This window comes from Mustela lutreola, chromosome 8, assembly GCF_030435805.1.
Source record: "Mustela lutreola isolate mMusLut2 chromosome 8, mMusLut2.pri, whole genome shotgun sequence".
NCBI classification, from domain to species: Eukaryota; Metazoa; Chordata; class Mammalia; order Carnivora; family Mustelidae; genus Mustela; species Mustela lutreola.
In genome coordinates this window covers 21962543-21989563 of record NC_081297.1, presented here as the reverse complement: position 1 = coordinate 21989563, position 27021 = coordinate 21962543, and the positions used below count along the sequence as shown (strand labels likewise).

The 27021-nt window shown below is 35.9% G+C and overlaps 1 protein-coding gene across 3 annotated transcripts in view; it reads left to right on the top strand.

Moving 5' to 3' along the window:
- MALRD1 (MAM and LDL receptor class A domain containing 1) overlaps window positions 1-27021 on the top strand; it is an 808982-nt gene that overhangs the window by 124928 nt on the left and 657033 nt on the right. The gene's annotated exons all lie outside the window — the stretch shown is intronic.

The following is a 27021-nucleotide window of genomic DNA, read 5'->3' as shown; positions in this document are numbered from 1 at the left end:
ACCTATTTCACTATCACTATTTCACACCCCCCATAACCATCAGTCTGTTCTCTGTAGTTGAGTGTGTTTCTTGTTTTATCTCTTTGTATTTTTCCCTTTGTTCATTTGTTTTGTTTCTTAAATTCCAAATATAAGTGAAATCATGTTATTTGACTTTCTCTGATTGAATTGTTTTGCATAACATTATACTCTGTAGCTTCATCCATATTATTGCAAATGCAAGATTTCATTCTTTTTTATGGCTGAATAATATTGTGTTAGTATCGCTAAACCACATCTTCTTTATCTACTCATCAATCGATGAATACTTGGGCTGCTTCATAACATGGCTATTGTAAATAATGCTGCTATAAACATATGGGTGCATATATCCCTTTATATTACTGTTTTTGTGTTCTTTGGGTAAATACCCAGTACTGGGATTACTGGATCATAGGGTAGTTCTATTTTTAGCTTTTTGAAGAACCTCCATATTGTTTTCCACAGTTGCTGCAGGAGTTTGCATTCCTACCAACAGTGCCCAAGGGTTCCTTTTTCTCTACGTCCTCCTCAACATTTGTTTCCTGTGCTTTTGAGTTTAGCTATTCTGACAGATGTGAGGTGATACCTTGTAGTTTTGGTTTGTCCTTCCTTGATGATGAGAGTGATATTGAGCATTTTTCATGTACCTTTTTGCCAGCTGGATGTTGTCTTTGGAGAAATGTCTTTTCATGCTTCTACCCATGTTTTAATTGGATTAGCTTTTTTTTTTTTTTTTTTTTTTTTTTTTTTTTTTTTGGTGTTGAGTGTAAGTTCTTTATGTATTTGGGATACTGACGCTTTATAAGATATGTCATGTGCAAATATTTTCTCCATTCAGTAGGTTACATGAAAAATAATAAGACTCAGGGAATAAACGTAAGCAAAGAGGTAAAAGACCTGTACTCTAAAAACTCTAAAACACTGATGAAAGAAGTTAAAGACAACACAAAAAATGGAAGGACAGCCTATGCTCATGGTTGGGAGAACAAATATTGTTGAAATGTCTGTAGTATCCAAAGCAATCTGTAGATTTAATATAATCCCTATGAAATACCAACAACATTTTTCACAGAACTAGAATAAAAAATTCTAAAATTTACATGGAACCACTAAAGACCCCAAATAGTCAAAGAAGTTTTTAAAAAGAAACCCGAAAGTATAGTTCCAGACTTCAAGTTATATTACAAAGCTATAGTAATCAAAACAGAATGCTACAGACACAAAAATAAACACATAGATCAATAGAACAGAATCGAAAACCCAGAAATAAACCAATGATTATATTGTCAATTAATCTTCAATAAAAGATGCAAGAATATCCAATGGGAAAAAGATAGTCTCTTCAACAAAGGGAATTGGAAAAACTGGTCAGCTACATGCAAATGAGTGAAACTGGAAAACTGAACCACTTTCTGATACCACACACAAAAATAAACTCAAAATGGATTAAAGACATAAATGTGGGACCTGAAACCACAAAAGTTCTAGAAGAGAGCACAGGTTCTCTGATGTCTCTGGCATTAGCCAAAACAACATTTTTCTAGATAGGTCTTCTGAAGCAAGGGAAATAAAAACAAAAATAAAGTATTGGGACTACATGAAAATAAAAACTTCTGTACAGCGAAGGAAACAATCAGAAAACTAAAAAGTAGACTAGTATTGACCTTTTTGACCATTCTTCAGAGTAAGGATCATCTGCTCCCTCAGACAGTTGACCTTGGTTACCTGAAACCAGGGAGAGCAAAACCGCAGACAAAGGGGGGGGCTACTGTACATATCTACTCTGAATGTAGAGTACACACTACTCAAGTGAATATTTAATGAACATCTGCAGAATGGAGACTGCCATAAAACTAAAATGACTTGCGGGCACCTGGGTGGCTCAGTGGGTTAAGCCACTGCCTTCGGCTCAGGTCATGATCTCAGGGTCCTGGGATCGAGTCCCGCATTGGGCTCTCTACTCAGCAGGGAGCCTGCTTCCTCCTCTCTCTCTCTGCCTGCCTCTCTGCCTACTTGTGATCTCTGTCTGTCAAATAAATAAATAAAATCTTTAAAAAAAAAAAACAAAAACTAAAATGACTTGCAGTTGAAAGCAAACCAGATTAGCTTTAAAACAGTAGCGGAAAAATGAAGATACCTCTTTCCTTCAGTTTTGCTTTGTTGGTGTATAGAGTTTAAAATAAATGCAATATAGAACTCAAAAGACAACAAGATTATATTATAAGTATTCCTTTATTTTTTGTGGATATATAAGAATGCTTACTCTTACTCTAAACAATTGTCATTCAAGTACAACTAATGGCAGAAGACTATAGAATACTTAAGAATGCTCCTTCAAACTACAGTGTACCCATAAATCAGTTGGTCATAAAACTATAGATCTTGGCTAGTTCGATATGTTTTTGAATTTTTAAAGGTTTCCTTTAAGTTTTTCCTTTCTGAAGGCAGTGTATCCATCCATTCTGCAATACCCTTACATGGCTGTAAAGTTATCCTACCATACCTGGGAAAATATTAAAGAAGGAAAAGAAGGCGATGGTGTTGGTGAACAATCTTTTGCAAAATTATTTAGATAACACTTGTAGAAGACACTGAAGTCAGGCAAGAGGGAAGCTTATAAGAATCGCACATTTTACTTATCACCCATACCTGAAATGAAACTCAAGTATTTTTACTCAAGACCGTATAGGGGCATGGACATTTTTATGAAGATTGGTGGAGCATAGTGTTGGAAAGACTCAGCAATCCATGCAAAACGTAGGTCAGGATGGGGAGGACATCAGGGGCATTGTTGGGTTGTGATAGACATGCTCTGGGTCCTTGCAAACCTATATTGAGCTTCTATCCTATACCAAGAGATTCAGTGAAGAATAAAATGTGATGATTTCCCTCAAGAAGCTTAGTGCTTTGGGTAAGAAATACTATGTATTTCTTTATGTATAATATACATACATACATACATAAATACATAATATAATTATGTATTTCTTTATGTATAATACTGTTGCACTGTAATTATAATGTGAATAGAGGTATAAACAAAGAGTTGTTACAAGGATTGAAGAATGTGTTCTTTAGAAGGTAGATAATTTCTCAGCAGGAATTTCTTTAAAAATGTTCTGTTTTTTTCTTGTTAGAAGAATGATCTACTGAAAGTTCTGCCAGGGATTAACAGTTGTAAGCCTGTCTCTTCATACATTAAGACTGTTACCATTAAGACTGTACATGGTTTTAAGAACTTTATATGAACTCTGTAAAAATCAAAACCAGTCTAAGAGGTCAGTATTGTTAGCTTGCGGACTTTCTTAACAGTTAGTGTCCATTCAGGCGATGGAAACCACACTAGTGGTTTCAAATTACTAGACCACACTAGTAATTTGAACAAGAAAAATGTAATAAAAAGAATTACGTAATTTGAAAAAGTGGTTACCTACAAAAGAAATAAAAGAACAGTAAAGAAAGGAATGGCAAATGCGGGGACCAACTACTACTTCTAGTGCTGAGACAGACAATCCAAGGAAGGAATTGGTTTGAATGAGTGCACCCCACTCCCCATATCCAACAGTGAGATTTAAACTTTAGTGGAAAAAAATTTAAAAAAAAAAACTTTATTGGAGAGGGTGTTACTGGGACCCACTGGAAGGTAGAAAAATTTGCTGGGGTGAGCTAGATTTGGTTAATAGCTCATGGGCCAAGGGAGAAATTATCCACCAGGATATCTGCAAAACTCACTGAAGGGGCACTGTAACTGGGTTGTTTTAAATTGTTGGCAGTCACAGGGCAAAAGCAAAAACAAACAAGCAAACAAACCAACCTAAGTATTTTGGAACCACAAAGAGAAGCTTCCAGAAGCTTCCTATTCTACTGTGTTTTGTGGTATCCATCCTATGCTGTCTACTAACAAAGCCAAACATTGTATGAGCTACTCAGAAATGTTTACAGAGTCCAGCATGGGAGGGAAGTGTGGACTTGGATTTGAGACTAATAAATTTATTTATGTATTTATGTATTTATTTTAAAGACTTTATTCATTTTTAATGTACTTTTTTTTTGTAAAGACTTTATTTATTTCACAGACGGAGATCACAAGTAGGCAGAGAGGCAGGCAGAGTAGGAGGGGGAAGCAGGCTCCCTGCCGAGCAGAGGGCCGATGCTGGGCTCTATCCCAGGACCCTGAGATCATGACCTGATCCAAAGGCAGAGGCTTTAACCCACTGAGCCACTCAGGTGCCCCGAGACTAATAAATTTTATAAAGCGCATCTTTGCCTAATGTCAGGTCCATAAATGACGGAACCCCATATTGAATCTAGGCTATCAGCCTCCCTACTCCACATTCTTAGCACACATCACACAGCCCTTTCATCCTCTCAGAGTCATGATTAAATTGAGACAAGCCAGAGATAAAGACTTCACTTTTGGAGGAGATATCATGCCCTTAGGCCCCTAGGATGTCAAATGGTCATTTTCCAAGGGTCATTTATCATTGGAATGGTAAATGCTATCTACAGGTCTGATGTTCTTTTTTCCCCCTTCTGTTGTATTGAGAAATAATTGACATGCATCATGGTAGAATTTTAGGGCATAACACTTGAGGGTTTGATTTTCATATATCGTGAAATGAATACCACTGTGGGCTCAGCTAACATCCATCTTCTCGTACAGATGCACTGAAAAGAAAGGAAAAAAAAAAAAAAAGGAAAACAATATTCTCTTTGTGATAAGAAAGCTGAGGATTTACTTTCATAAGAACTTCTGTATATATCATACAGCAGGGTTAGCTGTGGTCCTCCCATTGTGCTTACATCCCTAGTACTTACTTATCTTATAATTGGAAAGTTTGTATATTTTGATCACCTTCTTCCAGTTCTTCTCCTGTCCCCCTTTAGCCTCCACCTCTGGTAACCACAAGTCTAATGTCTTTTTCTGTGAGTTTGTTTGTATTAGAGTCTACGTATAAGTGAGATCATTTAGTATTGATCTCTCTCTGACTTATTTCACTTAGCATCATGTCTTCAAGATCCATCCATGGTGTTGCAAATGGTAGGTTTTCTTTTTTGTTATGAAAGAATAATATTCCATTGTTTATACTTATATACATGTGTGTGTATGTGTATGGATACCATTACTTTTTTATCCATTAACTCACTGATAGACACGTAGGTTGTTTCTGGGTCTTGGTTATTGTAAATAATGCTGAGATGAACATAGGGGTACAGATACCTTTTTGAGTTAACGTTTTTGTTTCCTTCAAGTGTATTCCCGGAGGTGGAATTGTTGGATCATGTGGTAGTCTTAGTTTTAGTTTTTTGAGGATCCTCCATACTGTTTTCCATATTGGTTGCACCAATTTTTGTTCCTACCACAGTGTACAGGGATTCCCTTTTCTCCACATCCTTGCCAATATTTGTTTTCATTTTTTGGTAGTAGCCATTCCAACAGTTGTGAAGTGATATTGTGCCTTTAATTTGTGTTTCCCTAATGACCAATAATGTTGAATGTCTTTTCATGTATTTGTTGGCCTTTTATATACCTTCTTTGGAGAAATGTCTATTCATGTACTTTGCCCATTTTTTAATAGGGTTATTTGTTTTTTGCTCTTGAGCTTTATGGGTTCCTTGTAATTTGCAGGAGATAAACTTATCTCCTTATGAATATTTTTTTGCAGGTAGTCTTTTAACCTTATGGATGATTTCTTTAGAGTGCAGAAAGTTTTTAGTTTACTGTAGTCCTATGGCATTATTTATTACTTATTTTTGCTTTAGTTGCTTTTGTGTTAGGTGTTAATATTTAAAAAATGATCCCCAAGACCCATGTTAGGGAAATTTAGTCTTGTGTTTTATTTTTGGAGTTTCGTGTTTCAGAATTATGTATTCATCCATTTTTGATTAATTTTTGTGAGTGATGTAAAATATGGGTCCACTTTCATTCTTTCACATGTGAATATCCAATAATCCCAGAATCATTTATTGAAGAGATTGTGTTTTCTTTAGAGTATTCTTGTCTTCCCTCTCAAATATTAGTTGATTGTATATGTTTGGGTCTATTTCTGGGTTTTCTGTTCTTTGCATGGGTCTCTTTGTTTTTGTGCCAGTACCATACTATTTTGGTGACTGGAGCTTTATAGTTTGGCTTGAAACCGGGAAGTGTGATGCTTCTTGCTTTGTTCTTTTTTCTCAGGATTTCTTTGCCTATTTGGGTTTTTTGTTGTTTGTTTGTTTGTTTCTTTTATTCCACATAAAGTTTTGGAGTGTTTTTCCTACTTCTGATAAAAAAACAAAACAGCAAAAAACCCCAAACCAAACCAACAAACAAAACCTATGGAATTTTGACTCTATAGATGGCTTTGGGTAGTATTGACATTTTAAGAGTATCAATGTTTTCAATGCACAGCTTCATTTATTTGCAGCTTCCTGGATGGCTTTCAACAATGCCTTATAGATTTCGGGATAGAGATCTTTCACCTTATCAGTTAAATTTATTCCTAAGTATTTTATTGTTTTGATGTAATTGTAAAGTGGGATAAGTTTCTTTATTTTTCAGAAAATTTGTTGTTAGTGTGTAGAAACCCTATTGACTTTCGTATGTTGATTTCGTATCCTGCAACTTTACTGAATTTGTTGGTTAGCCCAGCAGGCTTTTGGTTGAGTTTTTAGGATTTTTCTCTATTTAAGGACATGTTATCTGCAAATAGAGACCATGCATCTTCTTTTTGAATTCTGATGGCTTTTGATTCTTTTTCTTTACTGATTGCTCTAGCTAGGGCTTTCAGTACTATATTGAATAGGAGTGGTGAGAATGGACACCTTATCTTGTTTCTGATCTTGGAGGAAAAGCTTTCAAGCCTTTGACTATTGAGTGTGATGTGTGATGTTAGCTGTGGACTTGTCATAAATGGTCTCTATTATATTGAGACATGTTACTTCCATACCTTATTTGTTAATTGTTTTATTCGTGAATGACAGTTGGATTTTGTCAAATGCTTTTTTTCTCTTGAGATGATCATAGGATTTTTCATTCTATTAATGTGAGGTATTGCATTGATCCATTTCCGTATTCTGACCCATCCTTTTGTCCCAGGATAATTTCCAGTTGATTATGGTGAATGATCCTTTCAATGGCTGCTGAATTTTTTGCTAAAATTTTGTTGAGAATTTTTGCCTCTGTATTTATCAGGATACTAGCCTGTAGTTTTCTTTTCTTATAGTATTTTTTTCTGATTTTGTTATCAAGATAATGCTGGCCTCTTAAAATGAATTTGGGAGTGTTTCCTCCTCATTGATTTTATGGGAGAGTTTGAGAAGTATTGTTGTTAATTCTTTTTTAAATGTTTGGTAAAATTCACTAGTGAAGCTATCTGGTCCGGGACTTTTCTTCTTTAGGGCATTTTCTTTTTTTTTTTTTTAATTCAACAAATTTATTGAGCACCTTTTATGTGCCAGGTATGAACATTGAACAAAATGACAAAAACTCTTTGCCGTAGTGGAATTTACGTTTAAGTAGTGGAATGTAGGCAATAACAAAAGAAATAAGTAAAATGTTTACAGTATTGAGAAAAATTAATCACATAATGGTAAAGGGGAGATGATGTGAGGAGGGAGGTTGTAACTTGAAAAAATCATTTATTTAAAAAAATTCCATTGTAATTAACACACAGTGTTATATTAGTTTCAGGTATACAATATAGTGATTCAACAATTCTATACATTGCGTAGTGCTCATCGTGATGAAAGTGCTCTTAATCTGCTTCACCCATTTCTTCCCATCCTACAACCCATCTCCTCTCTGGCAACTACCAGTTTTTCTGTATTTAAAAGTCTGTTTTAGGTTTGTCTCTTTTTTTTGTTGTTTCGTTTCTTAAATTCTACATGAGTGAAATTATATGGGATTTGTCTTTCTCTGACTGACTGGCTTAATTTAGCATTATAGTCTCTAAGATCCATCCATGTTTTTGCAAATGGCAAGATTTCATTCTTATTTTTTTTTTATGGCTGAGTAATAGTCCTGTGTGTGTGTGTGTGTGTCTTTTGGTATCAGTGTGCTTTGATTTCCTATCAGGTTTTATGTAATTACTATAGGAGTTTCTTAGTAGTTACAATGAGGCTTACATAATATATCTTCAACTTAAAACACCTCATTTTAAACTGATAACTTTATTTTATAAATAAAATTTATAAACCTTACACTTTTACCTCTTTTCCTCCCTTTTGGTTATTGCTGATACAATGTGCGTATTTTACATTGTGTAATTAATAACAGATTATAATAGCTACAGTCATTTTCACCACATTTTTTAAACTTAAGGTAGAATTTTAAGTGAATTCACCAACACTATTACCATATTGCATAAATATTGCTTATCTGTGACTCTATGTTTACCATTACCAGTGAGATTTACGCTTTTTATGATGATGATTAGTATTCTATTTTTGATAATTTTCAGTGTCTTCTCTTTCAGATTACTGATTGTCTCTTCTGCATGGTTGAGTCTACTTTTGACATTTTCTGTTGAATTCTTCAGTTTAGTTATTTTACCTTTTAACTTTAAGGATTATGTTTGGATTTTTTTTAATGGTTGCCATTTCAAAGTTCTCATTTTATTATGCACTGTTTTCCTAATTTCATTTAGCTTTCTGTGTGTGTGTGTGTCTGTGTGTGTGTGTGTGTGTGTTTCATAGTTCACTAACTTTCTTAAGGGGATTATTTTGAATTCTTTCTCACAGTTCCTAGATCTCCATTTCTTAAGGTTTAGGTTTTGGAAATTTTATTAGTCTACTTTGGTTGTGTCCCATTTACCTAGTTTTTGTGATCTTTGATTCCTCATGTTGGTACCTGTACATTTAAGTAATTGGGCTCCATTTCTAGACTTTACAGGTTTGGTTTGGCAGAGACATTTCTTCACCATTCAGTCAATTTCAGTTTCTGGGCATGTGCTGGGAATATCTGGGCAAATGGGACCAGCTGTTGTGGTCTTCTCTTGGGTGAGGCAACTGTTTAAGCTTTAAGGTCAGGGATGGGACGTGTTCCGGTGGCAAGAGCAATTGGATAGGACTTCTGGCTTGGTTGCCTATGAGAGGTTACAGGATGGGCATCACAGCTTTCTTTTTGCTTTGGTCAGCTTCTCCGGTTGGATAGGCTGATGGCTGCATTCAACAGTGAGCAGGGCTATGAATTAGATTCCCTCTCTAGGTGCAGTGGGAGCATCAACTAAAGCCCGTAAAGTTCTTTGTAGTCTGAACTCAGGCTGACCCACAGTCTCAAGTTCCCTGGCCAAACAAGGCCACTGTCTTTGCAAACTTCAGCTCTTCCTACTTCTCAGCTTGACTGTGTTGGGTCACATAGCTTTTAGGAGTTTTCTCCAGTCCTTTTTGTCAGATGGGCCTGGAAGACACTCTCCACAGAAGGGGCTGTGATTCAGCTCCCTCCCTGAGCTTAGGCAAACTTGGCTCTGTGGTCAACAGAATTCATTTGAGGATCTGAATAAATAAGATCTGTATTCTGCCAAGTTCCTTGGTCAGAGTTTGTACCCATCTTGGTTCTGATAATGAGCAAAGCAACCAGTTGATATTATTACTTGGGCATAGTAGGTGTGAACTTGGTCTGCCAGTTTGTGTGCTGGTTGTTGCAAGCTTCCCTCCACTTCTCTGTCCCAGTTTGATTCCCAGTGGTTGAACCTCATAGTTTTCCTGCAATCTCTGTGCAGGTATGAGATCAGAGTAGGGGCTCCCACAAAGTACCCACAGTGCTGAGTTGGGGGTGCTGGTTGTTTCCCTTAGACTCTCTTTTCTTCCCTTGGGGAAGAAATGGAAGTTCACGGGAGACCTCAGTGGGTGCTATGCTTGCCTGGGGTGGGTAGGAGGCATTAGTGAGGTCAGTGTGTATGTAGCCACTTCTCTTCCTACGTAGTTTCTCCGAGGTGCAGGGGTTACTTCAGCCTCACCCCCATGTTCTAGGAGTCTCTCAGTGGTGTCTTGTTCTTGAAGAGGGGACTGAAGTCAGGAATAAGCTATGTTTTTTGTTCGTTTTGTTTTTCTTGAGAGGGGACTGAAGTCAGGAATAAGCTATGCTGCCATCTTGGTGATGTCATTCCTCATGTTCTTTTTTTTTTTTTTTTTTTAAATAAAAAGATTATAATTTCCCATTAGTAATTATTTGTTTAATGATATTATATTTCATAAGATAGTTTTATAGACATGAAAAGAGGTTAGGAGACCACAATTTGGCAATGGACCCTCATCATAGTGAATTGAATTAAAAAATTAGTAAATGAGCTCCAGATTTCTAAAATCTTTATTTTTATTTCTTTGCCTGCTTTTTTTTTTTTTTGGCAGAGTTAATTTTATACTGTGAATCTATTTTATTGATAGAAATTCTTTTTCTTTACCCCATTTTTATGAACCTGTGCATTAAAAATTCTGGTATTGAGTTGAGATGAGGTAAGGACATTAAAGAGTTGAGTGGAGTAAGAGTAAGGGTCTTTGTCTGTTTTGCAGCAAAGGGAGAGAAGCCAGTGGAATTTAGGCTGAGAGTCTGGCAGTGGACTGACTAGCATATCATTTTCCCCACAGAGAACCTTAACTGCTTGACAAAACAGGCGTTTCCTATGAGGAGAAAAACACAATACCACCCTCAGGATTTCTGTTTATGAATATTGGTATTCTAGAATTTCAGATATTTAATATTTTTAATGCAATTTATTCTAATTTTGTCATTTTTTATAAGCATCTCTAACACAATTTGATTTCTTTTTCTTTTAGATGAGACTGTTACTTACCCTCAGAGATTTATTAAACTTACCATGGATTTAGGTTTTCGGTGCCTCTAAAATATTTTCAAACGTTTTAGAAAAAAATATGAAATATATGGCTTAACACAATTTTGGCAAGAAAAAAGTTAATATTTTTTAAAAAATTGGGAATGTTAAAAATAGAGATTATAGCACTTGCAGATTATTTGAGAATCTTAGATTATTTAATGGAATGTTTCTTTATAATACAAAACTACAACTACTTTAATCGTATTTTGTGAGAACACTGTCTTCCTGCCATCCTGCCCCTCTCCTTTTTTCACTAAGGGTCGCTGTGTTAAAAAAAAAATGGTCATACCAGCAAAGTAGAAGTGTTTTAATTTCTCTGTGCTTCAAGTGCCTTTTGAAATTTGCTTTTACTCCTCTCATGGTCATGAAGATACTCTTCAGAAGTTTCTATTTTTGTGAACAAATATTAGCTTTCTCAAAGGCTAACATAAGGAATATTACTTTACACCAAGCTTGGTTTAGTTCCAAAAAATAACTTATATACTAGAAAATGAAGATTTCGTGTGTCAAAAAGCATTAGTGGTACATATTCTCAGGTCCATGTTGTATAAACAGGACATACATAAATTTTTTGTTCTAGTCTACATTATGTAATATAGATGGAAGTCCAAAGTTTTCATAAACTCTGTACATGATAAAGATATTATAATATTCTCAAACAATTTTTTTGAGCACTGCAATTTATTTCTACCTGCAAACTGTTGAGTTGTGGGATTTAAAAAAAAAGATCTAAATTATTTCTCAATTTCTACTTTATCTCTTCACAGGAAAAACCACATAAGTCAGTATGTAGTATTTGAATTCAGTAAAGTCTAAGCAAAGACAGGTGAAGCAATATAGGAAAATGGAATGATTTATTATTTTTCTGATTTACATTTTCAAACTTAAATACCAGTTGTATGTTTTCTTCAAACTACTATATCTACTAAATTTAGGAATTTGGGCTGGTGTTTTTGCAGCTGAGATCTCAAATAGAACCTGACTGAGTTTATGTGCTGGTGCTTTGGAAGCCACCTCCAGCAGGAACCATATTCGTATTTTCACAATTTGTTACCCTCTCATAGTAATTGTTGTATTCTGCATTGAGATTTAGGAATTTCGTTCATCCCATATATGCACTGTTTAAAAGCTTGAATTGTTTATAGCCTTGTGTCTTTTGCTATGAATTTATTATATATGTGTGTATCTTCTATTTAGGACTGTACTTTTTCTGCATGTATTCTGAAAAAAATGTTTCAAGAAGGTATTTTTGTGGTGAGATTTGACATATTTAAACTTAATTGTAGAATTAAAGTCTTCCTAAAATGCTCCTCTCTGTATAAACACAAATTGCTTTTTTTTTTTTTTAATAGAAGACAGGAAATGAAGCTACTGTTTTCTCTTTTCTAGCTTATACTCTTTTCTATAGGCCTAACTACCAAATAAATTTGCTAATTATTGAGCATTTTTTTTTATTAAGTACCTATTAGTAAATAAGTCCTTGTAGGAAAAAGAGTTCCTAGTTGTTCTGTTCTTAGTAAACTGGATTTTCATTGTCTTCTTCATATTGTCCTCAAATTATAATTTAAATACTGTTTTGTAGTCAACAAACACAGTTCACTTGACAGAAGTGATTTTAAAAGACTGGAATGAGAAGTTGTTGAGGTAAAAGGCTCATCATTACTGTGAAATAAAACCAAGAAGTAGAGAAAAAGTCTATTCTTTCTCCTTTATGGAGTCATTGATCACTGAGGAGGAAAAAAAATATATTTTTGTAGAAGGTAAAATCTGGTAAATAACCCATGGTATTTTCAGCAGTCTTTGCTTCAGATAATTATATTGCTAGATTAGAGAAATTCGGGATGGTAGAGATAAAATAATAAAGTGGATAATAAAGTACGTAATAAAGAGTTGAGACAAAAATAAAGGATTTTTCTCAGTTGAAAATTCTATTGAGAACAAGATCTGTATTTAATAAGAAAGTATTTTTCTATGATTATTTAAGATTACATTTCAATAAATTATATTATTAAAGCTGACTGTGGAGACAGTAGATTTTTTTTTTCCTGTGTCATTACTTTGAGTTCCTTTGGATTTTATTTTTCTACAAGATCATTGTTCTTCACTCTAAAAATTATAAATTAGAACTATAAGTGGCATGTTTTTTTTGCTTGTATGTCAGAACTTCTTGAGTCGTTCTCTTTTCTTCCATAAGTACTGCTCTTGTCCATTTTGTTTCTATTTTCATACTAGCAATGTGTATGATGAGAAGTATAAGAAGAGATAATGATCCTCCAATTTTCTTAGCAGCCTGTGTCTCCTTGCCTTACAGAACTTTACCATGTAGATAATGAAATTGACATTTCCTTCTAGTGTTCATATAGACCTCTCTTCTTGGGATAAAGATTTAAAGAGACCTGAAATCTATACTTGAGTATAGATTTAAAGATGCTTAAAGATACTGTATGATAACATAATAAATACCAACAGTCAAAAGGTATTTATTTTGTACCTGACATTCTTTGAAATATATTTATATGTTTTAAGTAATTTACAGTTAAGAAAAGTAAGGCATAAAAAGAATGAATGTCATGGCTCTTTTCACACACGTTACTTTAGGGTAGAGGCGGGAGTGTGAAATGGATCTTTGGGTTGATTTTCATTTCACTAAGTCTTACAGGGCAATAAATTTGTAAAGTTCTTCAGCAGTATAAACCTCTTCACACCTCTGGGCATTTAAAAGGGAGGCTTTTAAATAGGCTAGTATTTCTCAATTTCCAGTAACTATATTTCAAGTGTGTTTGAGCATTTCCATCATTTTGCTGGGTTTGTATGGAAATACACATAAACAAATAGAAAAAGTAGAAAGGAGTCTTTCCTTTAGGGAAAAAATAATCTAGTGAGACAATCTGAACACATGTGCATGAAAGAAGCCGTAGCAGCCCATCAAATGTAGTTGTTAATAATGACTGTTTAATACCTGCTAAAAAAAAAAGTGTGCAGAGAATGCAAAGATGTTAGTGTATTTGCCCTGCTGTGGAGTAGATTACAGTTTAGATGAGAGGATACAAAATACACACAAAATTGTAAAAAGTAGAAAAAGTTTTGCTCCATTGATAATAAAGGATGGTCTAGATTGGAATCTTTAGGAGTCTAAGATAAGGAGCACAGGAGGGGCATTAGTGAAAACTTCAGGAGTGAAGACATTTCTTGACTTTGTTTGGAAACTCCGTATAACTCATGGGAAGTTGGCTGGAAGCATGGTTTTCAGTTGTAGAAATGAGTTGTTACTAAAAGTAAGAGTGAGGCAGGTTGGCTAGAGAGGGTCTACCTGGGGAGGTAATTTTATATTACTGTGGTAAAGGAGTGGGTACTTGGGGAGGGTTCCTGGAGGGAGTGGGTAATAGTATTATATATATATTGTTTCGTTTCTTTTCTTTTTAAAGATTTTTTTTTATTTATTTGACAGATCACAAGTAGGCAGAGAGTCAGGCAGGGGAGGGGAGAGCAGCCTCCCCGATGAGCAGAGAGCCTGATGATGTGGGGCTCGATCCCAGGACCCTGGGACCATGACCTGAGCTGGAGGCAGAGGCTTTAACCCACTGAGCCACCCAGGTTCCCCGCTCAGGGTCACTTTCATTGGATAAATATTTATCAAGCACTGTAGTCAACTCTATAGCTGTTTACAGAGTGAACAAGACATACGGTTTCTGCCATCATAGAGATTATAGTCTAGTAGGGAAAACTACATTACACCCATATATACATAATTCCAATCTTGATGAGGCCACAGAGTGGCTGTGAAAGTTACAGATTGACTCTCAGATTAGCACTAGTGTGGAGATAGCTGGATTTAAATATGCATTAAATTTTTTTGAAATTTTCTTTAATTGAGCTTTTTTTTTTTTTTAAGAGTACTTTTAGTTTCACAGCAGAATTGAGGAGGAAGGTACAGAGATGTCCTATATAGCCCCTGTGATGACACATGCATAACTTGCCCATTATCAACATCCCTAACCAGAGTGGGGCATTTGTTTCAAATGATGAACCTACCTTGACACAACATGATCATCCGAAGTCCGTGGCGTACCTCAGCGTTCACTTTGGATGTTATACATTGCATAGCTTTGAACAAATGTGCAGCAACATGTATCTATCTTTATGGTATCAGATAGAGTATTTTCACTGCCCTAAAATCCTCTGTGCTCTGACTGTTCATCCTTCTCTTGCCCCCAACTATTGTCAACAGCTGATCTTTTCACCATCTACATAGTCTTCATTGCCTTTCCCAGAATGTCATATAGTTGGAATCATATAGTACATTGCATTTTCAGATATTTTTCCACTTACTAATATGCATTTAAGCTTCCTCCATGTTTTTTCATGGCTTACAAGTTCATTATTGTTTAGTGTTGAATAATATTACATTGTTCAGTATTCTGTATGAATAAAGCGGCTGTAAACATCCATGGCTGCTTTTTATGTGAACATAAGGTTTTAATTCTTTTAAGTAAATTCCAAGACGCATCATTGCTGGATCATATTATAAGTATACATTTCATTTTAGTAAAAACTGCCAAAATGTCTTCCAAAATGGCTGTACTGTTTTGTATTCTCACCAGCAATGAATCAGAGTTCTTCTTGCTCCACATTCTTACCATCCTTTGGTATTGTCAGTGTTCTGGTTTTTAGCCATTCTAATAGATTTTTAGTGGTATCTTGCATTTCTTTGATGATCTATGATGTGAAACATCTTTTTTATATACTTAGATGCTATATGTATATCTTTTTTGGTGAAGTGTCTCTTCAGGTCTTTGGCCCATTGTTTAATCAGGTGGCTTGTTTTTACATATTTTGGGTAACAGTTCTTTATCAGATGGATCTTTTGTATTTCCTCCAAGTTTGTGCTTTGTTGTCTTATTCTTTGACGTTGTCTTTTGCAGAGCAGAAAAATTTAATTTTAGTAAAGTCCAGTGTATCATTATTTCTTTCATGGATTGTGTTTTGGTGTTGTATCTAACAAGTCATTGCCCAGGGTCACCTACATGATCTTCGAGAAGTTTCAGAGTTTTGCATTTCATATTTAGAGCTCTGATCTATTTTGAGTTTTTATTTATGAAGGATGTGAGGTCTGTCTGGACTTAATTTTTTTGCATGTGGTATCCAGTTGTTCATCATCATTTGTTGAAAATCCTGTCTTTTTCTTTCATTGTGTTGTCTAGTCCTTTGTCAAGATCCATTGACTATAGGAGTCTCATTAACTTGTAAAAAGACGGTGATAGAATGAATTTGAATAACTAAGCGAACATAAATGGGGGGTTCCAAACAGAAGAAATGGACTGTAGTAAGGCATTAAAATAAGTGAGGAGGAAAATAATCTCGATTTATTAAAGAAACTGTGATAATAGAGGTAGTTTGAGCATAAATGCAAGAGAAGCACAGAGGTTGTTGAGAATTAGCTTAGCCATGATAAGGATTATTACACTAAAAAGTAGGAAAGCCATTTAAGGATTTTTGTGCAGTTGCATGATCAGGTTTGAATTTTAGAGGTCTTTAAATGTTTATACGTTGGCTGCGGTGTAGAGAATGAATTGAAGGGGAAAGTATGGAAATCTTGGTTTCAGTTGGGAGGCTTTAAGAGGAAAGGTAAGAGATTATCATGAACAGAAGTGACATGTAGAGCTAGGTCATAATAAAAGTTTAGTAAGTAGAATAAAGAAACACTCGACTTGAGTTTTGGGAGAAAGGAAAAGGGATGTTTTAAGTAATAGCCTTTAGCTTTTTTTTTAATTAATTTTTTATTTTTTATAAACATATATTTTTATCCCCAGCGGTACAGGTCTGTGAATCACCAGGTTTACACACTTCACAGCACTCACCAAATCACATACCCTCCCCAATGTCCATAATCCCACCCCCTAGCCTTTAGCTTTTATCTTGACTTACAGAGTGAGAGAAGGGGAGCGAGAAGGAGGAAGATCATTATTTTCTCGTTTTTTTTTCTTTTTCTTTTTTTGGAGTTTTGACACTAATAAGGGAAGAGTGCATTAGAGAAACAATTTTTTGATTTATTGACATAAATGATTAAAGCTTTGGTACTGTGCTGGATTTGCCAGGATGGGAGTATTGAGTAAGAGCCAGTGTTTTTAACTAAAACTTTGACATGGTGGCACTGCTGACGTATGAAAGATGGTGTCTCCTCTCTTCAAAGGAGAGAGGTTATTAAGTGTCAATATAAATGGGGAAGTGTAAAGGGTCAAGTACCAAACCCTAAGGAAAAACTCACAATTAAGGAAATGGGAGGGAAGATAAGCCTTTGGGGAAAAAAAAAATTAGGAATGGATGGACTATTAAGTAGGATTGTTTTAGAGTACCAACTAAATAGGTTTAACTCTTTGATAGAACCAAGAATTTGAGGGAAATGAGAAAGAAAATTTCATATTGGAGAAAGGAAGGTCACTAGTGCTCGTAACAAGTGGTATTGAGTGCCCCCTGTATGCTATGCATGGTCTGAGATCCCACAGTAAACAAACAGACAGACATTCCTGTGCTCTTGGAGCTTGCTTCCTAATTGGGGAGACACTGAACCTATAATAAATGAGTAAATTTAATATTTTTGAAAAGCATCTATACCAAAGAAAAATGGCAAGGTAAGAGTAATGGGGAAGTGATGTGGTTGGCGGAGGGCTTTGCAAGTTTAAATACGGTGATCATAGCCGGTCTCAGTGCAGAAGTGATTTAAAGGAAAGTCTTGGAAAAGGTCAGAAAATAAGCTCTGAGGATACTTGAAGTAAAAGTGTTCCATGCACAAAGAAGGAAGTGAAACAGGAACATAGTTGGTGAGTTTGAGCAATAGCAAGTGGGCCAGTGCGGCTGGAAGAGAGACAGGAGAAAAAAAATAATTAGAGATGAGGTGAAAGGAATAAGCAGCCCATCCAGAGCTGGGGTCCTCAATCTTGGCTTCTTTGGAGAGGCCACCTGAGAGCTTCGAAAACTCTGGATGCCATGTTCAGTTAAGTTACAATCACTGGGAGGTGGAACCCAGGCTCCCTCGAGATTTTAATGTGCATCCAGGCTTCACAATCATTCAGCTAGGACCTTAGGAGTCATTGTAAGAAGGCACTGGCTTTTAAACAGGCATGAGGGGGTGGTACTGGAACATTTTGAACCGAGGATTTACTGGATTTGACTTAACAGCAGTACGGTACTTGCTTAGGGCAAGTAGACAGGAGAGTATTAATGTGTTTCAGAGACCACCAATAAAATGCCTGTAACAAAGTTGGGTTTACTGATACTTGGTGAATAAGGAAAATGGCTTACTATGGGGATCTGTGAGGCATCTCAGCAAGAAAGTGTTAGGAGGAACTAGGGACAGTATTTGGGCTTGCGCTGGGTGATTTGCAGGAGGATGCAAGGAAGCTGGAATTCTCTGGATTGGATGTTTACAGGAACAGGATAACTCTTTGATTGTGTATCTAAATAAATTTTATTTGAAAAGTGACAGAAATGGAACTAATATTGTAACTATCAAAGATGCAACAGTTAACTCATGTTATCTAGGACATTTGCACAGATTTTGAGTTTACACAGCAGTCTTTTTTTTTTTTAAGATTTATTTTTTTAAGATTTATTTATTTGAGAGAGAGTGCTCAGGAGACGTGTGCTTGCATGGGAATGGGCAGAGGGAGAGAATCTTCAAGTGGACTCCCCACTCAGTGTGGAGCCCAGTGTGGGGCTCGATCCCACAATCCATGAGATTACGACCAAGCTGAAACCAAGAGTCAGATGCTCAACTGATTGAGCCACCAGGTGCTCCTGCACAGTGTATCCTTTTGCCTGGGCTCAAATACAATTATAGACTTTTTTCTGGTTTTTCTCAGTTGATACAATGTCCTTGAGATTCATGGTATGTGAAAATCTTTATGTTCAACAAAAGAGCACTACATTGTTGTCAGGACTGAGAATTGACTTTGGATGTAACATTATGACATCGTTGTGGATTTTGATAAAAGGAGTAAGGCCTGACTGAAGGGAGCTCAAGGAAAAATTGGAAAGATAATAACTCTCATCAACCTCTTTCTAAGACTTCAGAAAGGGAAATTGAGAAATGAGTTGGTGGTTGTTCTGTGAGATGGGGTGAATAGAGTTGAACAGCATGTTTTTATAGGCTTGTAGGCAAAGTAGAATAGATAGGGATGGTGTGTGATGTAAGAGAGGGGAGCATTTTCTGGAGAGATACAGTTGAATTTCTGAGGGAGTGTGTGATCTTGTATATAAGCAGAGATGGCTAGGAACCCAGGCAGTTGTAACAGAGGAAAGTTGGAGTGTATAGGGGTAGACCCTGCAAGGTGGGGAGGTGTGGCCATGATCACTGTGGGAATTTTGCTTTAGAAACTGGGAATTATGAGGAAATAGAAGATTCTCCTGTAATACTAAAGACTCTGAAAGTGGGAAAAAAAACACCACATTTTTTTCACTCACTGGATTAATGGCTCCCAGCTTGGAATACCAGACCTCTAGGGTCCTTCAGGAAAGGAGGCAATAAGTTACTGCAAATATTTCAAAAAGGCAAGTGAAATTGTATCTCTTTTCATATTTTTTTTCCAGTTTTATTGAGAGATAGTTGGCATATATCACTGTATGAAGTTTAAGGTACATATAGTGCTTTCCTTTTTCTAGTTTAGTAGTAGGAATACAATATACAAAGTATGTATTTATTGATTATGCTATCAGTAAGGCTTCTGGTCAATGGTAGGCTATTTAAATTTTTGGAGAATCAAAAATTTTTTTTCAATTTATTTTTTTTTAAATTTATTTGACAGATAGAGATCACAAATAGGCAGAGAGGCAGGCAGAGAGAGAGGAAGGAAAGCAGGCTTCCTGCTGAGCAGAGAGCCCGATGTGGGGCTCGATTCCAGGACCCTGGGATCATGACCTCAGCTGAAAGCAGAGGCTTTAACCCACTGAGCAACCCAGGCGCCCCTGGAGAGTCAGAATTTATATGCAGATTTTCAGCTGCATGGGGTGGGGCCAGCACATCTAACTCCTACGTTGTTCAGGGTCAGTATTTCTAACCCCCACAGCTTTTCTATCCACTCATCCATCATTGGACACGTAAGTTCTTTCCCTGTTTTGACTATTATAAATAATGCTGCTATGCATAGGGAGGTTCACTTCTCCTTTCTGGTTGTGTTTTCAGTGCCCTTGGATATAGTCCCAGAAATGGATTATATCTAGTTCTATATTTAATTTTTTGAGGAACCTTCATTCTGTTTTCACAGTGGCTGTACCAGTTTACAATCCTCCCAACAATGCCCAAGCGTTCTTTCTTCTACATCCATGCCAGCATTTGTTATCTTTTGTCTTTTTGATGATGGCCATTCTAAAGGACCTGAGGTGGTAACTCATTGTAGTTTTTAATTTGCATTTCCCTAATGATGAGAGGTGTTGAACATCTTTTCATGTACCTGTTGTATATCTTTTTAAAAGAAATCTTTATTAGTTATTTGCTAATTTTTAATTTGGGGGGGTTTTCTGCCATTGAACTTACATGGTTTGGATATTACTGCTTATCAGACACATGGTTTGTAAATATTTTTTCCCATTCTGTAGGTTGTCTTTTCACTTTGTTGTTGGTTTCCTCAGGTGTGCAGAGGCTTTTTAGTTTGATGTAGTCCCACTTGTTTATTTTTAACTTTTTTGCTTCTGCTTTTGGCGTGATTTCTAAAATGTTATTACAAAGATCAATGTCAGGGAGCTTTTTCCTGTGTTTTTCTTCTAAAAGTTTCATGGTTTCAGGTCTCACAGTTAAGCCTTCATTTAATTTTCAGTTAAATTTTGTGAGTGGTGTAAGATATAGGTTCAGTTTCAGTCTTTTATCCAATTGCTCCAGCATCATTTGTTGAAGATGCAGTTCTTCACTGAGCATTCTTGACTCTCTTGTCAAATATTTGTTCACCATATATTCTTGGGTTTGTTTCTGGATTCCTTGTTTCAATGGTCTCTTCTATGCCAGTACCATCCTGGTCTGGTGACAGTGGCTTTATAGTATAGCTTAAAAGCAGGAAGTATGGTGCCTCCTACTTTGTTCTTTTTCAGGATTTCTTTGCTTTTTGGGGGTCTTTTTTGGTTCCATATAAGTTTTAGGACTGTTTTTTTTTTTTTTTTTACTTTGTTAAAAAAACAAAAACACAAAACAAAACAAAACACTGAAATCTCGATAGGAATTGCATTGAATCTATAGATGACTTTTGGTAGTATTGACACTTTAATAATATTAATTCTTCCAGTCCACAAAGATGGGGTACCTTTTTCCATTTATTTGTGTCTTCTTTAATTGCTTTCATCATTGTCTTAGAGTTGTTAGAGATCTTTCACTTTCCTTAAATTTATTCCTAAGTATTTTATTGTTTTTATTGTATTTAATGTTGTTGTAAATAGGATCACTTCATTTCTGGTTCAGGAAATTTGTTGTTAGCACATAGAAACTCTGTTGACTTTTGTATGTTAATTTTGTATCCTGCAACTTTAGTGAGTTTTTTTAATTAGTTTTAACAGTTTTTTGGTTGGGTATTTAGGTTTTTCTCTGTATAGAAACATGTCTTCTACAAATAGAGATCCTTTTACTTCTACCTATTGAATTCTGATGCCTTTTCTGTTTGTTGACTGATTGCTCTAGCTAGGACTTTTAGTCCTATATTGAGTAAGAGTGGGGAGAGTGGGCACCTTATCTTGTTCCTGATCTTGGAGGAAAGTTTTCATCCTTACACCATTGAGTGTGATGTTAACTGTGGGCTTCTCATATCTGGCAGTATATTACTTTGATACCTAATTTGTTAACTGTTTTTATCATGAATGGCTTTTGGATTTTGTCCCATGCTTTTTCTGTGTCTATTGAGATGCTTATAGGGTTCTTTTTCTTTCATCCTATCAGTGTGATGTATCACATTGATCCATTTCCATATTTTGAACCATCCTTTCATCCCAGGGATAAATCCCAACCGATTATGGTGAATGATCCTTTTAATAGACTGTTGAATTTTTTGCTAGTATTCTATTGAGAATGTTAGTATTTATAATCATCAGGGGTATTGACCTGTAGTTTTCTTTCCTTGTAGGTTTTCATCTCACTTTGGGTATCAGTATAATGCTGACTTCATAAGGTTTATTTGGCAGTAGTCTCTGCTTTTGGCTTTTTGGAAAAGTTTGAGACGATTGGTGTTTTAATTCTTAAAAGTTTGGTAAAATTCACGAGTGAGGCCATCTGGTTCTAGGCTTTTCTTCATTGGGACTTTTATTATGGTTATTACTGATTCAGTCTCCTTACTAGTAATTAGTTTAGGCAGATTTTTCTGTTTCTTCCTGATTCAATTTCAGTAGGTTTTTTGTTTCAGAGAATGTTTTCATTTTGTCTTGGCTGTCCAGTTTACTGGTATATAGTTGTCTGTAATAGCCTTTTATGTTTTTTCGTACTTTGGTGGTATCCATTGTAATATCTCCTTTTCCATTAATAATTTTGTAATTTGAGTCTTGTCTTTTTTTTTTCCTTGCTAAAAATTTGTCAATTTTGTTTGTCTTTTCAAAGAACCAACCCTTAGTTTGGTTAATTTTTTCCTATTGTTTTTCATTTCTCCATTTCATTTATTTCTGCGCTAATATTTATTATTTCCCTTTTCTCTGTTAACTTTGGGCTCAGTTCTTTTTTCTACTTCATTAAGGGATGGAGTTAGGTTATTTATTTGGGATCTTTCTTGCCCCTTAATGTAGGCATTTATTGCTATGAACTTTCCTCTTATAACCGCTTTTGCTCCATTCCTTAATTTTCTGTTATGTTTCCATTTTCATTTGTGTCAAGGAACTTTTATTTCCCTTCAATTTTTTTCTTTGATTCACTGGTTGTTCAGGAATGTGTTATTTAATTTCTGTGTATTCAGACATTTCCTGTTTTCCTTAATTTTTATTTCTATTTTCACACCATTGTGGTCAGAGAAGATACTTCATATGATTTCAGTCTTTGTGATTTTGCTAAGACCTGTTTTACAGCCTACCATATATTCTGTATTAGAAAATGTTCCAAAATATGCACTTGAGAAGAATGAATTCTGCTGTTGCTACATAGAATGTTCTGTATATGCCTTTTGGGTCCATTGGGTCTCTAGTGTTGTTCAAATCTGCTATTAACTCACTGATTCTTTGTATGATATATCCATTGTTGAGAGTATGGTGTTAAAGTCTTCAACTGTCATTGTATTAGTGTTTATTTCTTCTTTTATCTCTGCTAGTTTTTGCTTCATTTATTCAGATGCTTTGATATTGGTTCCATGAATATCTACAGTTACTATGTCTTAGTGATATAGTGACCCCTTTATCATTAAATAATGATCCTTTCTGTCTCTTTTACAATTTTAAAGTCTCTTGGTCTGATACAAGTGTAGCTATACCTACTACAAGGTACAGCTACAAGTGTATCTATACCCACTCTTTTTTTTTAATAGTCCACTCAGCCATTCTGTCTCTTTTAATTGAAGAATTATTTCATTTACATTTAAAATAATTATTGATAGGTCAGGACTTATTTTTTGTCATTTAAAAAAATTGTTTTCTGCTTGTTTTATAGATGCATTGTTCCATGTTTTATTTTTGTGTTTTAATGTTTTTTGGTATTCGTATGCTTTGCCTTCTTTGTCATGTTCTTTTGTGTAATTGCTGTAGGTTTTTTCCTTGTGGTTTTAATGATGTTTATATAAAACATCTTAGAATTAAAACCCTGTTTTAAGCTGATAACAACTTTATTTAATAGAATTCCTAAAATTGTCCCTTCTGCTTTTCCTCATATTTTAGGTAATTTCTGATAGTATTTACATATTTTTGTGTGTGTAACTAATAATTATTATAGTTATGGTATTTTTACGATAGTTATTTTAACTTTTAAACTGAAGTTTTCAGTGAATGATGCAACATCATCACCATATTACAGAATCTAACTTTGTCTATTTACCATTACTGGTGAGTTCTAGGCTTTCTTTTTATATTTTTATAAAGTTTATGTTCTTTTGCTGAGAGAATTCCCTTAGTCTTTCTTATAAGGCAGGTCTAGTGGTAATGAACTCTCTTATCTTTTCTTTGGAAAAGTCTTTATTTCTCCATTTCTACAGAACAGCTCTGCTTCTATAAAATTCTTGATCATTCTTCAATATTTTGAATATGTCATCCCATTTTGTCTTGGCCTAAAATATTTCTGTTGAGAAATCTGCTTATAGTCTTATGTAGGTTCCCATGTATGTAGCTTTTCTCTTTTAAAAATTCCTTTTTTGGGTTTGACAATTTAATTATAATGTGTCTTGATGTAGCCTTGTTTAAGTTCAGGCTATTTTAGGTCCTTTGGGTCTCATGGATCTGTATGTCCATCTCTCTTCCCAGGGTTGGGAAATTTTCAGCCACTATTTCTTTAAATTTACTTTTTCTTACTTTTTCATTATCTTCTGGAATTCCCATTGAGTCCTGTGAGTCCCTTAAGATTTTTTCACTCTGTCATTTTGCTTTCTGACTGGATAATTTCCTATGTCTTTTTAGGTCACTAATTCTTTCCTCTGTATGGCTAAATTTGAATCTCTCTATTGAGTACTTCAGCTGAATTATTATTTTTTTTTTCAACTCTAGGATTTCTCTTTATTTCTGCCTTCTTCTTCTCTTTCTTTCTTTCTTTCTTTTTTTTTTTTTTCTTTTTTTTTTTTTGCTTGTGGCTATTTCTTTGTGAAACTTCTTGTTTTGTTCATGTATTATTTTCCCAATTTCATTTAATGGTCTATGTATTCTTGTAGTTCCCTTAATTTAAGATAACTAGTATAAATCTTACAGTTCATAGTTCTTCATTTTCTTAGGGTCAGTTTTTAGAACTTTATTAGTTTCCTTTGGTGATTTCACATTTACTTGTTTTTTTGTTATCCTTGATTACTTACATTGGTATCTGCACATTTGAATAACTGGGCTCTTCTAGAGTTTATAGATTTGCTTTGGCAGAGATAGATCTTCAACAGGCAGCTCAGTTTGGGTTTCTAGCGATGTGACTTTGGGCAGGTGGTGCCTGCTATTGTCTGTTTTTTCACAAGGCAACTTTCCCAGCTCTGAGGTTGGATATGGGGGAGGAAGTGTGCCACTGGCTGAGAACAGTTGGATAGGACTACTGGCTTTGTTCTCTAGCACTTTGTATGTTGTCTTAACTCAACCTGACCTGTGTCCCACGTTCCCTGGCCAAATAGAGCCACTAGCTTTCTTCTGCTCACCATTGCATCTGCCTGTCTGTCTCTTGGCTACAGCATTGCTAGCTTTTTGTCCCTCCAGGTATTTTCACCAGCCCTTCTGGTCAAGATGGGGCTGGGAGATGGTATCTGCAGTGGTGGGGCTGTCTCAGTTCCCTTTTCTGAATGGGATAGGGAGGGGCTGCTCCAGGCTTCTCTGTTTTTCTGTCTTTCCAGTCAGTAAGGGTCAAGAACTACCCTCTGTTCTGGCTATGCATTAATCCCCCTGCTTAGGTGTAGCAGGCCATCCCTTTATACCTGGTACTGGCTTTGCTCTGGAAATAGTCAGCTCTGCCTTTCTGCTTATTGGCTTAAGCATTTCTGGTTACATAGCTTGGGTGTCCTTGCCAGCTCTTCTGGTCAAATGCGGCCTGGGAGCCATAATGGGTTTCAGCTCACTTGTCTGAATGGGATTGGGAGGAGCCCCTCCTGACCTTGCTCACATGTTCCTCAAACAAGTTTTCTTTTAGGAGAGGCTATGAAGAACCCTCATCACCTAAATTATCTAATCAGTTTTAGATGTGGTACATCTCCTGGCCATAATTCCTTCCCTCTGTTGACCTGTGAAATTAAAGATAGTGTGGGGTTTTTGTTTTTGTTTTTTTTTTTTGAGATTTTTATTTATTCATTTGACAGAGCACACGCACAAGCAGGGGGAGTGGCAGGCACAGGGAGAGGGAGAAGCAGGCTCCTTGCTGAGCAGAGATCCCAGTGCAGGGCTGGATCCCAGGATCATGACATGAGCCAAAGGCAGAGGCTCAACTGACTGAGCCATCCTGGCACCCCAAACATAGAAGTTATCTGCCTCTAACATTCTTAACAGACAATCATAACACAGGCATCAGGATAACACCTGGCATTTTAGTTAAAAAGCAGAGGGAGAATGGAAGGTTTAAAAAAAAAAAAAGTCACTGGTTCAAAGTAGTTTTGAAATTCATTTGGGAAAACTTCAGCTGGAGTTCTTTGATTGCAAACTCTGGATTCTTCTGCTCTCTGGACACTTGGTTCTACCTTCTGCGTCATTCTTCCTTTTGCATGAAATGTAACATGTGTTTTCTTAGCAACAACTGGAACCCCTGCACTAATGTATGACTGTCTTCCTGGTTTTAGCTACTTCCTGTTTGATTTTGTTTTAGATCTTTTCCTCTGTATCTGTTGTTCCAACACAATATCAGCATTACTGATTGCTACAGTCTGTTGATTTTACCAGTACTCCACTGCCCCTCATTCTTTTATGTACTCATTTCCCTTCTTACACAGTTTAAATTCCATGGCCTAATACAGGAATGACTGCCTTACACTGATCTTCAAATGCCTTGCTGTCCTTTCATAGTCACTAAAGCACTAACTGATTGATTGTGGCTCTCAGCCCCCTCAGCTCAGATGAACTGCACAGCCCCCTTAGCTGCACAGCTAAATGTGTCTGGGGGAAAAAACAAAGCAGTGTCGTCTGTCCTTACTGTACATTGATAATTGCTGCCCTGCTTTTGTTCTTAGCTTTCCAGGAATCACATTGTAATTCTCCACTCCATTTCCTCACCGACTAACCAGTGACTAGCATATTTTCCTCCTGTCTTCTCCAACATCCATGTTCTACATTTCTATCCCTAGCCTCAGCTAAGGATCTTCTATCAAAGGACTTTTATAAGCCCCAACACCCCTTCAGCCCACCTGTAACCTCTCTCTTTTCTCTTTTATCCTGGATAAACTGTCCATGCTCCTAACAATGGTCACCCCATTTCTCCCATTAAGTATAACCCATCTGCATGCCTGCTTGACATTGCTCCAGTGATTTTCCCTCTCTGCCATATCTTTTCTATTAGCATAAAACCATGTTTGTATTTCTCACATCTGAATTTTTTTTTTCTCTTGATCCTACTTCTTCCTTAGCTATCACATCAGTTTTCCCC